Source organism: Podarcis muralis, chromosome 2, assembly GCF_964188315.1.
Source record: "Podarcis muralis chromosome 2, rPodMur119.hap1.1, whole genome shotgun sequence".
NCBI lineage: Eukaryota > Metazoa > Chordata > Lepidosauria > Squamata > Lacertidae > Podarcis > Podarcis muralis.
In genome coordinates this window covers 39,206,373-39,223,525 of record NC_135656.1, presented here as the reverse complement: position 1 = coordinate 39,223,525, position 17,153 = coordinate 39,206,373, and positions in this window count along the sequence as shown.

Sequence of the window (17,153 nt, the reverse complement as noted above, 5' to 3'; positions counted from 1 at the left end):
TTTGAATGGCTGCTAGTTCCAAGATAAAGAACCATAAAAAGAAACAGCAGAGGCTTTGTAGTTGTCCATCAACAGCACCTGGTCAGCAGGCTGAGCAGGATCACAGGCCTCCTAGTCATCGTCTCCCCCTTTATTGTAAGATGCATTGTATTTATATTTAAATTATAGTAATTATGTCTAAATTTGTAGCTATACATATGAATCAGGCATGTGCACATTTGATGTAAATCTGTGTCCTCTTTTTCGATTACACATTTCCTCTTTTTGGTGGTGAAAAAGTGGCCACCCTACCATTAGGCCCGGCCTATTTCCCTCTCCATCAGAGACACTCAATGGACCTTCCAGCTGTACACACGGTTTAAAGAGATGAAAAAAATAGAAATAGCAAATATGGGAGGGGGAATCACTGTTCTTGTGTTATGAAATGTTTCATTCCTATATTTTTAAACTTCAAACACAGACTTTAGTTCTGAAGTCTTCTAGAACCCAAAGTGAAAAATTCAGAATTTCAAGCTCTTCATTTGCAAAGCTTGCACAAATACACTTTTGGTGGTTTTACATCCTGCCTGCCGCCCCCCCCCCCAACACAGACCATGTTCACTGCAGATGTGGAACAGAAGGTGACCTGTTCACCAACAAGCCTTTCATATCCAAACCATACTAGACATGTAACATGGAAAAAAACAGGAAACCAGAAACAATGTCGGTGAACGAAAACAGATTTGCAAAGGCTTGAGGCACCTTGAAAAGTGCACCTAAGAGAATATTCACAATCATCATCATCTTCTTCTTCATCATCAATGGAGTGAGTTTCTCTGGTATCTGCCTCTCTTGTGCATAACTACTGCAGGAAGGGCACAGGCAGCAGTGCTAAAGCAATTTGAATATGCATTATAATAATACAACATTTCAAGCTGCCCTTCCCCCATTGCCTCCACCCTCCCTTTTTGACGGAGCCATTGAAGAGATCCATGAAATTATGAGAGATGCAAATCCTTTATCAACAACTTGCAGTTGTTGACACACAGGACCCTTCGTATGTAAATAAATCAGAATGCTGGCTTCCAGAAAGAAAGAAAAATTAAAAATGCCAAAACAGCATTTTTTTATTTTTTATTTTTGGCAGATAAACAGCGGTGACGTAGTCTTTGCAAGGCTCCTAGTAATTGGTTTGCTCAACTGGAGCATCCTTTTGATGCACACTTCTTTAAGTTGAGATGAGGGAGAGGCAAGGGACTGAGATGATGGTGAGAGAAACCCCAGGCAGGAATTAAAGTGGCCGTCTGCCATTCCTACAAACTGTTTCCGTTCATCGTGAATTTGCATCAGATCAGGCACAACAAGCAAAGGAGTCTCTTCCAAGAGGTTCAAGAAAGCAGCATATCCATGAAGGACTTGTACACAAAAATAAATAAAAAAATGAGAAAGCCTCTTATTCTCAGTCTGAGTTGTGCCAAAAAGCGGGGGGGGGGGGGGTTAAAGAAAAGTGGGAAGAGGAGGGGGAAGAGAGAGACCCTGATCCCTAGAAATGTTCCTGTCTGCTGGTTCTTCGAGATAAGGAAGTGATATTTCACTGTTTGACACTAATCATATTTGGGCATATTAAATAAGGACGGTCCAGAAGCTTTATGCAGCAGGCATATTCCAAGTTCAAAGCAAGAGCTCGTTACTGTGTTTTTAAAAAATCCTCTTAACTCAGAAATACGAGACAAAGAAGAAAAGAAGAAAGCACTTGCGGCGGGCGGAGGGGGTGCAGGGGAGGGGAGAAGAAGAAGTGTCATTATCCTTGTTTTGTTCTCCGGATCCAAGCTTGTCAGTGAGGTTTGGTGGGATGGTTTATAGGTCGCTGAAGAGGGAGGGTGGGAAATCGCCCACCCTCAAAGTGAGGCTTTCTGCAATGTGGCATCCTTTCTAGGCTCCTCTGTGTCTTCCAATTCACTATCTCCTTTTAAAGAAGGGAAAACTTGATAGGCCTACAAAGAAGCCATTAAATAAACTGTGTTAAAATTGCATCAGCTGAGGTTCAGGAACAAGCAGGAAAGCTGTCCCAGTGACGATGCTTGGTTATTCCCTTTTCTCCTTAACCAGGTGTCAGGGAAATCTTTTCACTACATTTGGAAACAACAGTTATTTATTTATTTAATGCCTATTTGACCGCCCCTCTCCACCATAATGGCTCCCAGAGAGGTCTGGTGAAAGATCAGTGATAAGGCACTAAGGGCTAGCTCACGCATTAAGGCTGCAATCCCATTTAACACGATGCTATTTTTTTTCTGAGTAGAGTTAGAAACTGGTTTTATGGGTGAACACAGCAAATGTTTTCACTGTACGTCTAAAAATGTTGCATGCACATGCAATAAACATGTTTGCAACTGCATGCATCATGTGCTAACACATGGGACCAGTACATTGGAACATTAATTTAGAAATTAGACTGGCCACTACAATTCTCATGCTTTGTTGTCTGTTGGAAACATTATTTTGTTAGTTTATGGTGTTTTAATGTTTTTTATTACACTTTTTGGTCCACACTGTCATGGCATTTTTCTTTATAAAACTCCCATCAACTTTATAAGAACTCTTAAAGGTAAAAGGACGCCTGAACGTTGGGTTCAGTCGCGAATGACGCTGGGGTTGCGGCGCTCATTTCGCTTTATTAGCCGAGGGAGTCGGCATACAGTTTCTGGGTCATGTGGCCAGCATGACTAAGACGCTTCCGGTAAACCAGAGCAGCACACAGAAACACTGTTTACCTTCCCGCCGGAGCGGTACCTATTTATCTACTTGCACTTCGTGCTTTCGAACTGCTAGGTTGGCAGGAGCAGGGACCGAGCAATGGGAGTTCACCCCGTCGCAGGGATTCGAACCGCCGACCTTCGGATCGGCAAGCCCTAGGCTCAGTAGTTTAGACCACAGCACCACCCACACCCCTATAAGAACTCTTCTGAACAAACAAATACCAGCATACTGAGCAAGGAGCTGCGATTGACTACATAATACACAAGAAGGCTCTAAAGAATAAGATGAGAGCTGAGTTTTAAGACTAAGAATGTAACTTTGAGAATGACCTTCCTGTTTTACAGCAGAACTTTGGTGTCTCAAAATAACAAGAGCCCAGCTTCCAGCCTACTTCTAGCTCGCTTACACACAATCCTGGCCATTGTTCTCCTACATAACAACTAGGTGAGTCGAGCGGGGGAAAGGCCCACCAATCTGAATAGCACAGAGCAACTTCTTTGGATATGCTAGATCATGGTACTTAACTACCCAGCCAAAGCCAATACCTTGAAAAACGAACTGGTTTGGCAGTTTCCACAGCCTCTTCTAATAGATTCTAACTCTCACTGGATACAGAATCACAAGCTTGGGAGGAATTTGTGGATATCATCCAGACTGATCACCCGCTCCCCTGCACAAAACAACTCTTGATATCATTGTTTATTAGTTTTTGGAAGCTCTTGGATGTTCTTTTAATCTCATAGGAACAGTATGTCAGTTGACAACATGCAATACTTCATACATTTGTATTACAAGCTCGTAGAAAAGTGGCCATTTCTGAATTTGACCCTGATCTTTTTCATTACTGTATTGTGTGTGTGTTTTAGTGTCATTGCCTTAATTAAAAGCATGGTAGATATAGACTTCCATAGTGGATAGAATAAAGCATGTCCTGTTTTAAAAAAGAAAAGTCTTCTCAAACCAGTGTCGAAATAGCAAACCAGTTACGTTATTTATGCTGCAACCAAACCTAGAGTGAATTTCACCTCCTGTTAACCATTTCACAGATACCTTCCGGTTTTGTGAATTTGACACACGTTTCCAACACATATGGCTCATCGCCCATTTCAACGAAGTTTAAATACTGGGTTATGCAGAACTGAGCTTTGTATCCTAAGTATCCTTTTGAGGAGAGGGATAATGCTGCTGCTTCCAAGGATATTCAGTGCTCTCCCTATAGCTCAGTTTCTTCAGCTGCAGACCCTCAATGTACATGGGATATCCTGCATTGGCTCTTTGAATATCTTACAAGCCTACCCGTAGAGTAGAAAATTGGTTTTACCAAAGCCCCTGCCTACAGCAAACTGGAATGTTAGGAATGAGATTAAAAGGGATTATGTATTGCTTTCCTAGTAATGAGGATTGATAGCAGTCACAGGCTCTGCCTCAACCAATTCCCCCCCCCCCCCGAACAGTTATTATGCAAACCCTCTGTCACCTCCCCCTGTTCGACATTCCTGCCAACTTCTCAGAAAGTAGAGGCTCTGGGGATGAGCCATTTGCCACCCAATTAGCATTTTGTGTCAATTTCTTATTGTCATAATATGAGATGTCTCTTTGATGTTTGCTTGTTCCCATCATCTTCTGCCTTTCTGCACAAGGAGCTCAATGATGGTTGGGAACACACATACATGAAACACTAGGATAATTGGAGGGGGGAGGGAGGGAGGGAGAGAAGTGTGCCCATGCTCAAGTGGCCTTTGTTGTGAAGGGCACCCCACCTCTCTTTGCGGAGATGTTAGCAGGTCAGAATTTGCCAGCCATTCAGCAAAGGTGGAGTGGTCTTTTTACAAAGGAAAGAAAGAAAGAAAGAAAGAAAGAAAGAAAGAAAGAAAGAAAGAAAGAAAGAGGCTATCTGTCATGATGAAGCACAGGTTGCATACACATCTCACCTTTAAAACACATTCCCAAAGAATCATGGGAACTGTAGTTTACCTCACATAGATCCGCTGGCTGAAAACAGTGCAATATAAGACCAGCACAGAAAACAGGAGATTCCCTTCAAACCACCACAAAACTGATTAACTTTCAAAAATGAGCTTCTGAAACTCCTAAATTCACAGTATTTCATGTTATGCAAATATGGAATTTAAATCAGTATGTGTCAGACACTGGTGGGGATGGGGGAGGAATCCAATTCAGTTTGCATTTAAAGCTGAACATATCTAATTTGCATTTTCTGAAATAATACACAAACTGAAAAACAGCCACCCTTCAAAATTCGTACTTTTCCATATTTTGCAATGGAATTCTTGAGCAAAGTAATGTGTACAAAAATGCATATACTAGGATAAAGTGTCCATATAAATGCATATATTGCTGAAAATGACATGCATAAGCATTCTATTGATTTGCAAAAATGGGCATATTGCGCAAAACTGCAAACAAAAATTTGTCTCTTGGGAGAAATTTGCATTAAAATGCTGGTGAGTTTTCATTAGAACATTTTTTTTTAATCACAAACTGATGTGGAAATGTGGAAAACTGATCTTAAGACTGGGGGGGAAATGAGAGAAATCAAAATCGACGGATTCACTCAGTTGCTACACTAGTAGAGCCCATCCTAGGAAGACTAAAGGTCTGGGAGATTCCAGCCTGCTTGCAAAACTTTATGTGTTCATTTATGCACTGAGACACTAAAGAGGTTTTCTAGGTACAGGCTGCAACATTGATTTGGGAAGCAGTGTTCCTACTGCTAAATCAGTGATGGGAAACCTGTGGCCCTGCAGATATCACTGCCCTACACCTTCCATCCTCCTTGATCATTGGTCATCCTGTTTGGGGCTGATGGGAACTGGAGTAAAACAATATCTGGAGGGCACCAGGTTCTCCACCACTGATTTCAAACATGCTGTATGACTTGCTCTGCAGTGATGAATAATATAGATCCTACCGCTATGTATATTAAAATGTCCTTCCTTCTTCCTGAAAGAATGGATTGATAGAACTGCAATTACACTGCACATTTTAATTTTTTTGTTGCTGAAAGCAATGCTTCCCAACTCTCAGTCCCAGTTCAATTTTTCACTAGTAAATTACCATATTTTGTGACTAAGACCCTTCACAGTAGATTAGTTAACATTATGTTTTTTATTAAAGCCTAAGTTAATATCCTAATTCCCTGAAGAGGGCTTCTGGGGATTTAGTGCTCTTTTTCTTTCTTCTCAGAGACCTTATCTGTAACTGGAAAAACACCCAGCCATAGCTGAAAGGTTTATAGGGCCTCCCATGGTTTAACCCTTTGACGGGCCAGTCATCATGCAAATATTGCAATGCCATTATTTACATGAGATTTCCGTATCAACAGCTGTGTATCCTGTGCCTGATAATAGGCAGTTCTGAATGCCTCTGAGGCTGCACTCCTGCACATACTTACCTGGGAGAATACTCTGTTGAACTTCTAAGTAGGCATGTTTAGGATTGGACTCTAGGGTAGATTTTAGGACCTTCGAATGGGAAACAAAACAAGTATCAGTGCTTAAACTGTAAAATGATGTGCCAGGGTCAGGTTGATGTTTACTGTAGTAACTTACCTGGAAGATCTTCTCCCTAATGCCAGATGTGCAGCATAAAAGCACTCTGAACATGCCTGGAGACCCTCTTTTTGTGTGTGTGTCTTGAGGGTTAGACATTGCATTGAAAATATCTTATGAGGCTAAGCTTTTTAAATTGAATCTTTACATATATATAAAGTTCAATCTACAAACTGGTGTTCCTCTCTCTAACCTCCATTCCTGTCAGTTAATCTTGCAAGAAGATGGCTGGGTTCTATCTAAATATAAATGGGAAGATATAATTTCTCCATCAGCAGCTATCCCACCTGGCTGCCCCTTCACACTGCCCACTCCACTGCTGCAAGCACAGCTCACTCCCCATTCACTGCATACCCCCCCCCCCCTCACTCAACCTGCCCCAGCACGGCAAGCCCTGCTTGCTCACACACACTGCCCAGGTTCAGAATCTGATGCTGTCATGTGGTTGTTTATCAGAAAACCTAATCTGGAAATTGTTGTTGTTGTTGTTTAGTTGTTTAGTCGTGTCCGACTCTTCGTGACCCCATGGACGCCAGGCACTCCTGTCTTCCACTGCCTCCCGCAGTTTGGTCAAACTCATGCCGGTATCTTCGAGAACACTGTCCAACCATCTCGTCCTCTGTCGTCCCCTTCTCCTTGTCTCCCCTTTCCCAACATCAGGGTCTTTTCCAGGGAGTCTTCTCTTCTCATGAGGTGGCCAAAGTATTGGAGCCTCAGCTTCAGGATCTGTCCTTCCAGTGAGTACTCAGGGCTGATTTCCTTAAGAATGGATACGTTTGATCCTCTTGCAGTCCATGGGACTCTCAAGAGTCTCCTCCAGCACCATAATTCAAATAATTCAACCTCTGGAAATAGAGGTGAACTAAATGATCAACTGTTGAATTCCTAGTTTGAGTTTAGCTAGCAAGTCCTAACGCCACCTACTCTTTCTGTATTCTGGCTGTGCTTACTGAGCTTTTGCAAAGAAACTCAGGGGGCAGGATAGTATTCAGCATTGCACGGGGGAATTTATTGCTACGAACACTGCATTTTCACATTACTTTTTACAGTGACGTCCACATTGTACATATTTCTTCCTCTGGATCCATGAAAAATATTAATCACACAACTGGCCAGAGCCCACATCTGTCTTGACTTCCTCCAGTGTTGACCTGCTCCTGCACTACATTTTTAATTAACCTTGGAACAGCAAAGAAGGGTATTTTCTCCAAATTCAAGCCATATTTTATGGGAATGACGACAAGCTAATTAAGTTAATTCTTAAGACACCTCTTTGCAAGATGAGGCTAAGGTTGGCTTCCTCTTCAATGTGCAGTGATGGGCTGATTAAAAAATAATTACTACTTTGCCAAGGACAAGAACATGAAGTTAATTAAAAGAATGAGGTGCAACCTTAATGAAGCTCATTGGATTGTACTTTGCAGTCAGATCCCTGCCTCAAAACTTAAATTCAATTTGTCTCTTTCTTTACACATATTTGGAAATTGCACATGCAACATCCATAATCACTCCCCTTTTTTTTGCCAACATGGAAGGGCAGCAGAAGAAAATCTTGGCATGCATTGTGGACTGCTATTTTTCAGAAGAACTTAATTGAGGATACAAATGTCTGCTGGCAGTTAGGGATGTCAGCAAATTCCAATGGAAATGGGAGTGGAAATGGTCAATTTTCACTTACTCATCCCATGCCCAAAAGAGAAATCAATCCTGTGAATACAATCAGTATTTGCTGCTGTTGTTGCTTCCAGTCCACAAACAATATGTAATTGATTATGTTTTCCCCCACCTCATTTGCATTGTTTTTGCATTGAAATGAAAGAGATGGAATTACATAATGACAACCTAATTTATGCAATTTACAAAGTTAACACTATCAATTATGTGAATGACAAAAGTTATGAATTTTTGCCTGCATGGCATATGCAGCTCTGACCTCCAGCATCTTTCCACCATTCCTCCATAACTTCACTCCCCCTCCCCAAACATCAGCTGCCTGAGGTGTCTCCCTCACTCTGCCTGATGGTAGGACCAACTATGAGAGCCAGTGTGGTGTAGTGGTTAAGAGCGGTAGTCTGCTAATCTGGGGAACCGGGTTCGCGTCTCCACTCCTCCACTTGCAGCTGCTGGGTGACCTTGGGCCAGTCATGCTTCCTTGAAGTCTCTCAGCCTCACTCACCTCACAGAGTGTTTGTTGTGGGGGAGGAAGGGAAAGGAGAATGTTAGCCGCTTTGAGACTCCTTAAAGGGAGTGAAAGGCGGGATATCAAATCCAAACTCTTCTTCTTCTTCTTCTTCTTCTTCTTCTTCTTCTTCTTCTTCTTCTTCTTCTTCTTCTTCTATGAAGGCTTGGCACAGTTTGGTTCATAGTACTAATAATAGTAAATTGGCTGGTCAGCTTATTCATATATTTAACCCCCCCCCTCCAGCCCTATAGTGGAACAGGAGGGGTCTGGGTGTGTATAAGTGATGGGGAGATCCAAGAATGTGAAACACACAAAACCACGTTACCCTGGAACAGCCTCACTGATGCCGATGGAACAATTCTAACGTGAGCTCTTAGTGACCTAAAGCCATAATGAGAGGAGACTTTGCCAGCCTTAGCCTAGCTCAGTTGGTGCAGAGGTAAGAAGCAATCAAACTCTCCCACTGTCATCTTCTCCTCATCACTGGGTTCTTGGTGTCTGCAGCTCAAAGGCTGCAATGCAGCTGCTGACAGGTATCACACCCAAAGGGTCCTATCAAAGAGTCCCTCTCCAGCCTAAGCTCCCTGGCAATTATTGAGGATAAAAGGATATCATCCCACTGTTCACCACTGGGGAGCAGGTGCAGCTCTTTGCCAGGCCCCAGCAGGCCTCTTCCCCTGCCTTTGAATGTGTGTGGGCCCCACCCTTGGGCCTCGGGGAGATCAGATCAGGCCTCTTGCTGGAGAGGTTTGCGCAACAATAGCTAGGTTGTCCAATTAATTGACACCATCACAAAGGAGAAGAATACATTTCAATTCATCACGGGATCTATTAGGCCATAGTCATGGAGACTAGCATGGTTCTGACGGGCCTGTCATCTACAAGACATGCCAAGTATGTTGTCCTGCTGAGAGCAGTTCCCACAATTCCTCCTGCAGCACCCAGCAACCCCTGGCCATTCAGGCCTCAGCTGCAATGGTGTGAGAGAAGGACGAGTCACTGGATGGGGTCTTGGCTTAATTGGGAAAGCATCCGGTACCCAGCTGGCATATGTAAACCACGTTTCCAATGCATGCACACTTTAGAATGTCACACTGTATATATACACACACACAGTGTCTCTCTCTCACACACCTTTATTGTGAGTTTCCAGGCTGAAAAATTGCCAGTGCCAACCCTGGTCTAAGCTGATGCTGAAGCAAAGCCAAGCAGTACAAATTGGCCTCGGTGTAAAGATGTCTGGCTTGCTTGAAAAGTTCAGGAGAACAGAGAACAGATCGATAGCACAGATTAGCCGCCCAAAGGAGAGATGGAGTGCAAAACCAGGAAGTGTTAGTGACGGTCCTCCTATCTATTAGAGATGCTACCAGGCTTTGAGAGTGGTGACCTCAGCATGCAAATCCCCCCAATTCAAAATGTATGGCCTCCATTTGAGTCAGATCCAGGCATACCTCAAAATGGAGTTTACACTCTTGCCTCTCTGCCCAACCTCAAGTCCCAGCCCAGTCCACAAAGCTTGGGGAAGGCAGGGGAAGAGTCGGAGAACAGAGGCCTGCCCTTTGAGGTTTTTAAGGGTTCCTATCAAACTTTTGAAAAGAAAAGAAATAGATTGAAGGTTTACAAATGTTAGACAGGCTTACCCCCCACCCCAAAAAAGGCCAAATGGAGGAGTTATACTCACTACTTTCTGCTGATCTGCAGTCTTACTTACATGACATATTTTGCGTAGAACTACATAATACACTTGGCGTGGGTGGCACTGTGGGTTAAACCACAGAGCCTAGGACTTGCCGATCAGAAGGTTGCGGTTCGAATCCCCGTGATGGGGTGAGCTCCCGTTGCTTGGTCCCTGCTCCTGCCAACCTAGCAGTTCAAAAGCACGTCAAAGTGCAAGTAGATCAATAGGTACCGCTCCGGCGGGAAGGTAAACGGTGTTTCTGTGCACTGCTCTGGTTCGCCAGAAGCGATTTAGTCATGCTGGCCACATGACCCAGAAGCTGTACGCCGGCTCCCTTGGCCAACAAAGCGAGATAAGCGCCTCAACCCCAGAGTCGGTCACGACTGGACCTAATGGTCAGGGGTCCCTTTACCTTTACCTTTTTTACATAACACTTAACAGTTGGTGTCAGGACCTGCAGTAAGTGATCCTGTGCATTATTGGAAGGAAAAACAAGATAGTGGTCCCGTCAACTGTCCATGTTGTTCCACTCTTAGTATTTTCTGTGCCACAACAAGACCTGGGCCCTTTAATTATCATGTGAGGCCCTTCTTCATATGCCTCCGCCATGAGAGGTCTGTAGAACAGGCATTTTCTGCAATGTCTCCCTGTTCATGGAACGCTCTCCCCAGGAAGGCTCACCTGGCACCTTCATTTTATAATTTTAGGTGTCAGGCAAAAACATTCTGCTTCTCTTTGGCCTTTTGCTAATTAAACAAATGGTGGACTTTAAAACTGTTTGGGGGGGGCATTATTGGTTTGTTTGTTTGTTTGCTTGCTTGCTTGCTTGCTTGCTTGCTTGCTTGCTTGCTTATTATGTATTTTTGTTTATGCTGTAAGAGTGGTATATAAATTTAAAAAATAAATAATAACATTATTATGACCTAATTTGAAATATTTGTTTTGTGTACTCCTCTCTTAAATGCTTCACAGCAATACTTGTGTAATGAAAAACAGAATAACCTATTTGCATGTAGAATGTACATACTTATCTACTGCCTAATGCTCATTGCACTTCCTGATCTGGGCTTCACGTGGGCTCCTTGCCATTGGAGATCTGATCCCTTGACTCTGCAGCCTCCTTAAGTGGGGTATCTATCATTGTGTCCATCTCAAGGTGTGTATCAGGATCTGCGGATTCACCTTGGTTCCCCCATACATCCTCAGGGTATCAGTGAGATTGCCCTCCAATAAGGAGAGCTCATTAAGTTCTGGCTCCAAGCTGGTCTTGATAGAAAGATGGCAGATTCTGACAAAATAAAACACACATGTGATATTTTCAAAGATCTTATATTTGATAAGAATGCCAAGACAGAAAAATAATGTATTTTTAAATTAATTTTATAAAGCTATTATTCATATGTCAAGATTGATGCTGAAGTGTGTACTCAACAAGACCAGTGAATAATACAAATGCTTTCAGTTCTATCAGGCTGGTGGTGTCATAATTACAGACCCATAATCCATAAAACAGCTGCTGATTTTAATTTAACTAGCAGGTGATGTCAAACTGCAATAATATTATCCAAGAAACTGGAAATTTCATTAAACTTGCTATTTTTGGAATTCAACATACCAGGTTTTTAAATGTTAGTTCCCATACATGCTTTTCTACAAGTTCCCTTCCAGGGCACAGATCTAATTTGCGTGGTAATATTGAGGAAAGCATTCACTCGCTTGGGATATACTTTTCTGTATGGTGCAGAATTAAAAAAACAACAAATTGCTCTTGGGTCATACAATTCTGTGCATGCCAACTCAGAAGCAGATTCTTCCGGCTCACACCCAGGCAAACTGGAATAAGACTGCCGCATTACACGACCTGATAAAGAGCTCTGTGAATTCCATAAAATTAGCAAGAAAGTACCCCCTGTATCTTATGTTATGGACCTACATAGCAATATATACACTTATTATGTCAATCTACATAAGTACACAAAGGTGTGTTTTCAATCCAAAGGAGCAGCCTAGTGCCAATCACGATGCCAACATAAAGCGATTTATTTTGGTTTCAAGTGCTTAACAAAAACAACCAATGTATCCCAAACCCAAGCCCCTTGTACAACTAATGCAGGGCTTTACAGTAAAACAGCTGATGAAACAAAGGGGGAAGGAGCAGCCAGTCAAAGCAGGATTGCCCTCCATTCTCATTAGTAGGGTCCAATTCTGCACAGCACTGGGTTCAAGAGTTTGAGAGCTTCCTGAAGGGAACTCATGCACACACCCAGACCAAGCATGATTGCCTTCCCTTCTCATCAGCAGATGCAGAGGGGACAATTCTGCTTAGTGCTGGGTCCCTGCTTTGTACAGCACTTCAAAGGCTCCTGACTACCAGCTCTGGAAGCTGGGCAAGCAGGTTTTGGTGAAGCCCTGCCTTCTGACCAAGTGCCATCCTAACCCCAAATGTAAGCTGGATTTATGTGACTTACTCAAAATAGTCCCATGGACCAAATGAGGGAAACTGACAGGTCAAGACTGGCCCACAGAATGGAGGCTCCCACCTCTGCAAATCTACTTTTTAAAAAAATGACTTTTCACAATTAGGAAAGTGATGGGGAAATGCATTGAAAAGTATGGGATGGATAAATGAACCCACAAGCAAATCAGAACAAATGCTCAATAAAGACTGGACAACCTCCAAGTAGGTCTTGTGTAAGCAGATCAAGATGAATGATCTATAGGAGGCCTAAAGTGAACAGGTCTTCTCTACCATATCAGGAACTTAGCAATTCCATGTGTTGCATGAGTACAGCTTGAATTAATCCCTCCCCTGTCCAGGACAGCAAATCAATTACATTTACTCTGTTAATACAATATCAAGCCGCCTATCTCTGGCTTTGATAACATAGCCTAGTAACGACTAAGGTTGCATGTGCCATAGAGTTTGTGGCCTCACCTGCCAACCTCCTTTCTGGAGCTGAGCTGAAGACTTTTTGAGCAGATACTTCTGCATTTAGCCTGGCAGCCTGGGTTCTAATGGGTTAATGGCAGCTTGTGCCTATGTGTGTAATATGAAACTCTGAGTTGATAAAAATCAGTGGGATTTTTACAAAATTCCCCAGCTTGAAAACTTGCTTTTACATGTGTCAATGAAAAGAAGAAAGACTTGTGGCACCTTGAAGGCGAATAAATGTAGCTACCCTTCTGGAAAATATATATAAATGGGAATTTTATACTTCAAATTTGCAGATTTATATGCTCCAAACCACCTAGGGACCATATATGTACAAAGCAATCTTCTGCATGTCTATTCTTGGCTAGATGTGGGAGCCCAGCCCAATTTAGCAGCCAGAGCTCTACGTACATAGCTCTACAAAGAAATCTGGGCACCCTACTGATCAGCTTAGAATGAAGAGTGATGGACAGGATTCCATCTCTGCCCTCTCTAACCTGGTCCTCCTTCCTCACAGTGACTGTTGAGATCAGAATTTGTGGATTAAACCCATAGCTTACTCCTTCAGTGGATTCTCTCTTGGCTGCCCTAAGCCGCTTCTCTTCAGTTGAGGTTCTGCAAAATATATTTTTTAAAAATATCACAAATTAGCACATTACAAATCAGCACATGGGAATGATTCGATTTTTTCAAAGGCACAATAATTATCTGAAGTCAATGGATCGGCATTTTTGAATTCTGTTCTAAGCTTGGCTCAAGTCACATTTTATAGGTTTTCTCTGCAAGCTCGCTCTATAAAATGAAACTGGAGGCCTTTCCATTGTACTTCAAGACTCACACTTCTAGGTTTTAACAAACCATCGACAATCTCAACTCTTTGTAACCTCGGTATAGCTTTATTGGTTAAAAAAAACCCCAAGGTACCAATTATGGAGTGGACAAATTAAAACTTTAAAGGATTTATTTTTAATAAGTAACAAGGTAAAATACCCCTTAGCAACCAGACTGGCAGATGAAGCTGGAGCTACATTTATAAATAACTTTTTATGAAAATAATAATCCTTGAATAAGCTGCAGCCAAAAGGACTACGTCTCTGCATCCAATTTGTATCACATTGAGGCAACTGATGTTATGATGCTGGGCCCATATATTATACAATTATGTGAATATGACTTTCATTATCTTATTAAAGCTGGAGTTGTTATGACACAGACCATACTATCAACAGATGTTCGGTTGTGGCAGCTCTGTTGCTCCTGCAACCTTCCTTTCAGCTGGTGCTGTATTACCTCTGCTGATAAAGGCCACGCGGGGTTAAACAGGAAGGGCTTCCAGGTCCCTTGGCTTGTTACTGACTGGGCTCAGCTTTCAAGGGAAACTGGGCTTCTGCAAGGCACTGCCAACTAATGGTTTGTTAGCTGTCAAAATGCACCTCTTCTCATCAGCAGAAGTATAGCAAACATAAACCAGACAGGCAAGCAGGTAATCCCAGCAAGGAAAGAAAGAAGGGGATGGTTTGATACAATCCCGATGCAAACAAGAAAATACAGCAGTTTCTAGAAAATGATCCATCTCTGTGCTTTTTGTTTTTGAACTAAAATAAAAGTTGAAAATGCATCAGTTCTCAGTCCCTAATATTTGCATGTGCCATAAACCTCCACATAATCTGATAAACCTCCACAAAAGTGAAGTCAACCTGATTGCCATACATGTAAGATGGTTAGGGTTATCCACTGCTAAATATCTATTGCTAAATTATCTTTGGTCATGCAAAACCTATCCTGAAAAATCACCATTTGCAAGAATGTAAGAACAGCAAAAGAGCTCTGCTGGATCGGACCCAAGTATTTCAAGTCCATCGTTCTATTGCTAGAATGATAGTACTTCCAAGGGCTGGATTGCTTGCTGCACAAAAATTCAAGGTAGAAAATTATATTATTTCAGTTTGTCAGCTCTTTATGTGCTAAAGACCCAGGCCATGTCACATTTCTTTCTGTCTCTTCTACCGCTCAGCATATGAACCATTGATCAGTTATCATTCATAATTTGGGGGTGAGCTGAATTTATTGGAATGGGATAGCATTTTTGGTTGCTATTTTTAAACAACAACAACACATAAACAATCTTGTGCCAAATTTAATCTGATAATTCCTGCTCTTTCTCCAAGCTTTAATTTTGCTCTATTGTGGGTCTAAGATGATATGTTATTGGGGTTTGGGGGTGGCTTGTATATTTATTTTATACTGCAAAGGTGGAGAAACCTTTTCACCCACAGGGCCACATTTCTCCATGGGCAAACCTCCAGGTGGACACAGGCCAACGGTGCATGGGGCCAGAGACAAAATTGAATAGAGCAAGTGGTGCAGCTCTTACCTGTGTACAGTAGGCACCATGGCAACCACAAAGAAGTCTAAGGCCACAATCACACCATACATCTCTCCATCCAAGCAACCAGAAGGCATCCTTAGAGTTCAAGGACACAGACCAAACAGGCAAAAACACACAAGGAGAGCATGGAGCAAGGCCAGTGAGCAGTGTGGCCTAGGGGGAAGCAGGAGACCTGAGGAGAGTCCCAGTGGTCACGGGGGGGGGGGGGCGCCTAGAGGGCTGCATTCATCCACCAAGCCTGAGGTTCCCCACACTTAATCTGACAAAAAAAGCAGGATAAATGAATACATTTATATATACCCGTCTCTCTAGAGGCTTCTGGCTCTTCACTCTTAGTTCTGTGCTAAGTCCCCCCCCCCACTTTGTTTCTGCAGAAGCCACAGGAAGCCTCAGCACCCCTAAAGGGTACCCCTCCTTTAGGGTGCCCCTTACTCCTCACTGGGTGCACTTTCCCTCTTCCAGTTCTCCTTGCTCCCTCCCACGATTACTCCAACGTATGTTGGTGCTGAGATTTCTGTGACATTCCTTTCTCAGCCGCCTTCGAAGCCTCTCTGACATATTACGCTGGCTTAATTTCCTACATAAATCTGTCAACCACTCGTGAAAGTTCAGAAAAAACAGCCCTTATTAATAAATGCACCGGGAGCACTTTGCAAAGTGCCTGCTGGTCAATGCATATGAAAGGCCAAAGCGTGAAGTGCAAGTCTTAGGTCTGCGTTGTTCTCAGAGGTGTTGACTTTAATTAAAAGTTCCCCTCAGAACAAACAGAGAGGTGAGTTTGTGTGAACAGAACAGCCTGGTTGTCAGGTGACACCTCCATTTTGAATTCCCCTGTGAAAACAGGCCGCACAGCAACAACATTTGCCTCCATCTTGGCTGGAGGCATTCTTTCCTTTCGATCCATGGTGCATCTTGTCTGACTTCCTGACATGCCTGGTTCCAAGAGACAATGAGCAGAAGAGTTCATTTGCTTGGAACATTGGGTCTTCAGTGACTTCTCAGGGCTCCAACCAAGAACTTCGCAGCTTCAGACTTAGCCCAGCTTTCCATGAACTGGGTGTAGGCTACGATGCCACCTGCATACAAAATTTGGACAGGGCAAAGTATAAAGAGTCCAGGAAATAAAGATGTGCAACAATGACCCCTGCACCTGGCAGGCAGCCTCTGGATGACCAGACTTGGTATGAACGCTAAGAGCGAGGCCTTCAGCATTGCCCCTTCACTGACAGAGCAGGGCTTTCTGTTAGCTGCCGTCCAGATTCCAGCAGCAGCTGGAATGCCCAGTCCATTCACTCCCACCATCTCTCCTTTCCTTTTGCTCAGGAACAAAATACTGTCCCATAATGACATTTTAACTAGGCTCTGCACATTTTTATAGAACGCACTGGGAGCCTTTTGAAGAAAATACTTATTTTTGTAACGAGGCTATATTGGGGCTCATCTGGTTTCTTTTGAAGCCAATTGCTTCATGTTGGCATATGACTATATCTGTTTTCAGAGCTGGTAATCTGGTCCGAACAGGGATAGGAAGACACACACACCCAGCACACACCTCTAGTCCACAGTAGAAATAATTCAAAGGAACCAGATTCTGTTGCTGAATGTCTTCCAGACATTTGGCAATGTGACTCAGGACCCAAATTAGGTCCGGTATGGATGGC